Consider the following 6,000-nt stretch of genomic DNA (forward strand, 5'->3'; position numbering starts at 1 on the left):
TGTCTCTCACTTTAAACATAAACATAGCAAATAATAAGCACAGAAGCAAAAAGCAACATGACATAAATGAGAAATATTTTCTGTTCTGCGTACATTCCTAACTCAAATAGTACGGCGGCTTGCGGCGGATCGCAGTGTAACAGTGGTCCCCGTCTCATCTGAATCCATATTCAGGCACATGCGAGGGCACATTTGTTCGTTTTTTTTCCTGTTTGATGTAGGCTTTACTAAGGATCCTGGCTCATAATTATTTTGTTATGGATCCTGACAGCCCGCAACCAAAAAGCATGATAAAACATCAGTCCAGGAATGTGCGTCATGTGGATGCCCGCAATCCTGTCTCATTAGCAATGATGCCACTTTTGAAGGATGCAATTCAGCATCTATCAACAAAAAGACGGTGGGGTGTAGAAACGAGCAGGGGTATTTTCAATGATCAGGAATGTGTTTGCACACTCAGCTTTGTGGTTTCTCCGATATTTGACGTTTGGCTTTGTTCAGGGGGCTCTGGTTTTGATTTCTGTTGGCTTTGGGTGTACAAGGACCCTCGGCGCGTTATCGGGTGGGGCTGTTTATCTCTGTTTCTTTTGAACGTGCTACAATAGTTCTGATCCTTAATCTAATCCAGCCAAAGAATTCTGAGAGAACACCAGAGCGGGAATATCTAATGTAGAAGCTTTTGCTGATGAAGCTCCATTTTATCCTAAGGCACAAGAAAAATGATAATCCACACAATGTGCAGTAAACAATAAAAAACCCATTTCGGAGATCAATGAAATACAATTCAAATGAGATTGTTCAATAAAACACCATAAAACTCTTAGATTTTCTTAGTAGCTCTGGACACTCTGTAGCATCTTTTCAAAGGAGCAAATTCATTAAAAAGGAGATGCGATGGATCACTTAACGTAAGTGTGGATTTCTGTCTGGTCTGTGTTGTTTATGCAGTGTGCCGGCTATCTTTTAATGGTTCGGGGGGAAATACTTTTTATTGATTTTTCCTGCCATATCTGTTTATTTTGTTTTCATAATTTGTTCTCGTTGATTTTCACATCAGCAGGTAATGTTATAACTCAAGATACTCGACAAGATTTTCTGAATCTTTGCTCACTTAAAAGCAGCACAAATGTGGCGGTCGATCGTACCAAATGGCAAAAGTAAAGAATCTCTCATGGGTCGGATTCTTTAAAGACGCTGATGGGATCCAATGTGGTACCACAGGCAGGCAGAAGGTGTGTAAAATCACAAAGAGCTTTTGGGGGCTTTGAATTGGATTCAGATCTTCCCAGTGGCAGATGGCTGGAGACGAGTAAAAGTGACAAGAGACCTGCAAAGAAAGGATTTATACTCTGTGCGTGTGAGAGTCTGGCCCATGTTAAATGTTTGGGGTACTATTATTGACTTGCCTAACACACATTTACATGAATTCATTTACCAGACCCTTATAACCAAAGTGACTTACAAATGAAAGCGCATTTAACATTTGGTCAAAGAGTTAACAATAATTTTGCTTAACCAAGTCATGTTGGTGAATAAAGCTGAAGCAGATATAGAGATAGAAGACATGAATACACAGAGGAACAGAATAGATAAAGCAAAGATGGTGGGAGAGGATGTATATCTGTAGGAGTGAGTTGAGATTTGAATTTTCTGCTTCTTTCCTGAAGCGATAAGGCAATGGAGTGAGATCAGGAGGAGTGTGATGTGTGTTGTCATCCTCACCACAGTAGGGTTCTGGTCCAGGAAATAAAAATGCTATTCAAAATACCTTGAGAATATTTTGAATAAATCTAAGAAAGTAAGCGATAATACAAAAAAACCAATCAGTTATGCAAAATAATCCTTGATTGGTGATGCATGACCTACACAATGTGTACAGTACATGTGTGTACAGTCATCCTTGTAGAAACCAAAAATCTTTACTTTTTGTAACTCTCTCTTTTAACTACATTTTATAATTGCTGTTTATTTGCAATATTTACCGTGAACAACTACACCAACCACAATCCAGCAAATCCACTGTCCACAGCTACACTGTAAAAAAAAAACATCCGTACATTTGTACTATTCCAGCAATGCAAGTACATTTTTGTAAAGTAAAATTTCAAGTTATTTATATACAAATAAAACAAGTCGCACACAAAGCTAAATATTGACTTTAACCGAATTTAAAGCAAATCAAACATTCGATTAACATTTGATGGAACCAGTTATGGCTTTAAAAGGAAATATTCCCGACTCTCTGCACACTGAATTCATCTGGGTTGGAAACTTTGATGAGCAGGGGATGGACCGTGTAAACTTTCAGTGAAATGAATTTCCACGGCTGTCTTTAAGATCTTTTACTTTATCGCGTTCCAGGACCAGAATGATCCAGAAAGTTTTGGAGAAGGGAGGGTGCCTTTTTGAAGTTTAGGATACATGTTCTCAGGTCTAAATCAAGTTTAGGGGTCTCTACTTTTATTATGAATTTCCCTGTGGAACTTTGGGAGAAATCTCTTGAACGAAGTAAATACTCAAATGAAACGCACTCCGATGTGTCTCCTGAACTGTAGAATTTTCCCCTGGGAAGACCCGAGTCCCCTCGAAGCGAGTAGACAGTTGGCGCTATATGCCTGTTTAAAGGCCATAAGTGGGGTGTTTGGGCTGATGAAAGCTGGTTTTAGCCTCGTCTCGCTGCGCAGTCTGCCGCCGTCGAGGTATTTGGCAACAGCATGCAAATTACTGCTGAGATCAGTCGGGGCTTCATACATCTCACATTTCCCTTTGTGCTGCAATTATGTTTCATAGCCAAGGTGAAATTAACACCGCACGTCACATCGCTTCTGTAGCTCGGCATCTCTGGGTTATTATTCCTCCATATGTAAATGGGGAGACGTGGGGGGTGAGGTGAAGGCAGGTTAAAAATGCCCAGTCATATAACTGTCGGAAAATGAAAGTTGGCTTTTGCGGGCCGCTCGCAGTCTTGTTTCTGACACGCACTGAAAGTCTCTGACTCACCCGCCTCCAGCGAAATCAAATTACATTTCACTGAAAATCTTTCCCCGTCTCTTTCTCCGCCATGATTGTTTTGAAAATAATTATTTGGGATGTTTTGATTGTTTTATATTGTCGGTGAAAGTTTTTGGTTGGGTTGTCGTGGGAGAACGAACTTCATGAAATATGGTTACATCGATGCTGTAAAAATGTCTTCATCAATAATGATGTTATAAATCATGGTTGTTGCTTATTATCTATTCAGCAGATAATCAAATTCGCGTCTCGCTGGAAGAAATGACAATGTTTGTGTCCCTGTGTGTGTATTATGAGAGGAAGAGACAGCGCGAGATAGAAAGGCTGCTCTTGTGTGAACTAGATGAAATTTAAGATCAGTTCTTTAATTGCAGCATCAATAATGTGTTGTTTTATTTCGTAAGTGTTACCTTGAGATGGTTGGATTGGACGTCGATATCTCTTGATGTACTTTTTTCAGTGGTGGAAGAAAAGAAAAGAGCTGGTTGAGTACGAACGCCTGGAAGGAAGCGGAAGGATATTTGACTCGGCAGAGAGAAATTGCCAATTATTTCCCAAACAGAACGAGCGGAGAAATAATTGTTTTTGAAATGCAAACTTTTGACAGATGACACGTAGACCTAATAGAACCTCTAAGCCAGTGTGTTGTGAGATTGTAGCAATACATGGGACAAACACTGTTATTGTGTATGGGGTATGTGCATGTGTTAAGTGAGCAGCGTTTATTCTGTTAAGTGTTTTAATCTGTGTAGGTATTAAGATTAAAGGGATCTGTCCACCCACGTTCTTGTACATCTATCTTAGTAGCTACGGACATCCGTTGACTGCAATTTCTAGTTCTTACTAAACATCACAACTAAGTGCCTAACCCTTACTCTAAACTTGTGGGCGTGTCTAGCGACTAGACAAAGTTGAGATTTGCTCAACTTTATGCAAATGATATGTTTATAAATATTTCTATGACAACCGAAGCTAGGAATGCCTTCTAATGACCTCGTAGTAGAGACTGCTGACACACAACGACACAATTGCTGGCGGTTCTCACTTCGCTGGTCTAAACTCAGGTCTAATCCACACAAGTACACGGGTATTTTTATAAACAAATACGTTTTTAGAAAGTTTTTCCTTCTGCGTTTACAAAGAATATATAAAGCGCTGTTGAAAGCATGCCAACCAACAGGTGACGATATAACCTTATCCATAAAGATGGTGTTGGCCAATCAGAAGTATCCATAAAATATCCATACACAACAAGCACAGTGTCATATATTTTGATAATTTGTGTTCATTATCCCGAATGTTTCCCACAATATTTTAACCAGTGAAACTTCTTTCCTCATTGCATTTCTGCATTTATGTCATAGAAAGCGTTGCAAAACAACAAGAGTCATAAAAATTTACTTTTGATTGTTTTGAACATGTTACCTTATCATTTCATTTGACAAAAAAAGTGATTTAGCAAAATGGTTATAAAACGTTGGATAAAACGTTGGATTACTTGCATCGTCACGCTCTTTGCTCTTTGTAAATATTTTAAATAAGAGACCTCTAGCAAAGAAAAAATTATATTGTGTCTTTAATTTATACTAAAACCCTAATATAGAAACTTCACAATTAAATGTTAAAATGAATGCACTGTTCTTAATGCTTTCAATTATATATTTAAAGCAGAATAACATTTGCGTTTCTTGTGCAGCTTTATGTTGCTAAAAGCATCCAAAAACTAGGGCGCTTTCTCACCTTTAGTTTGGTTAATTTGGTCTGGACCAATGGCAAAAACTATACATTGTAGCAGTAAAACTGCTTTTTAAACTAAATAAACTCACGTCAACATCCCGTGTCAGATGTGGTAACGTTAGCCCGATCAACTGTGCTAGCATGAGTAGCATCATTGTTAGCAGCAATGGCGATCTCAACAACATCCACCGGATCAAAGTCATTGTACCAGGGGAACTTGTACATCCGGCACTTGGATGTACTGCTGGCGTAGTTTCTTTACCTTAACCCAGCACTGTTCCACAGATCTATTAAAACCCCCTTTCCCTGAGTTGTTTGCTAAACAATGAATTTGTTGGCATGTAATATGGTCATCAGACCAAATTTCTTTGAGGCTCCGCGCCTCCTCCAAGTTTGCCCGCGAGCTGCCGTGCTAGTGCAAACTGTCAATAAACACTTTTTGGTCAAATCACGTTCTCACGACAAACGAACCGCTCCAGGGTTCGTTTGAAAGGGTACCGAGTCCACCTCTTCAAGGATGTCTCGGTATCCTTATTCGGTCTGCTTTTGGTGTGCTGCGTGCGATTGCTGCATCCACACCTGCCCAAACGAACCGCACCAAGAAGAAAAATGGATTCAACGGTACTAAAGAAGTCGGGTGTGAAAGCACTCTTATATGCAGTGTTTACAAATATTTTAATCCTCCTAGTAGCATGGCCTTGTAAACTAACGGTATTGTTTAGCGTGTCGACAAAATGTTTATGCTCTCCTACTTTTTATTCGCCTTGGATAATGGTTTCTGCCAAATGAATAAATGTAATACTGATAGCCCCGAATGGCACATATCTGACCCCAGTGTTGTTTACAGATATTTACTGTTCTTAAGCCGCCGGAATGGCACATGTCTGTGAGAAAGAAGCTGTAAATGGTTCAGCAGAGTTTGGATCTTGGATACGTTTTGACCATCATCATAGTGTATACACACACACACACACAGACGCCCCCTCCCTTTTCAGGACAACTTTTAATGGGCCTATTTTAACATTCCACTGCTTCAGCATGGCCATGGGAGCACAAGATGAAATTATTATCGTTACCCAGAGGGCCGTTTAGCCGGTTCCAGTGGGTAAAGAGGGGTATCATTACCTTTCCTTTTACAGCTCTAAGGTTCATTCAGTGGGTAAGCGCTTGACATGTTTTATCAATCACAGCCGATTGAAGACATTAGTTTAGCCCCTGCCATAGTGTGTGTGCAGGTGGTGTGTATTGCAT

Source organism: Barbatula barbatula (assembly GCF_947034865.1).
Source record: "Barbatula barbatula genome assembly, chromosome: 9".
In the NCBI taxonomy this organism is placed as follows: Eukaryota; Metazoa; Chordata; class Actinopteri; order Cypriniformes; family Nemacheilidae; genus Barbatula; species Barbatula barbatula.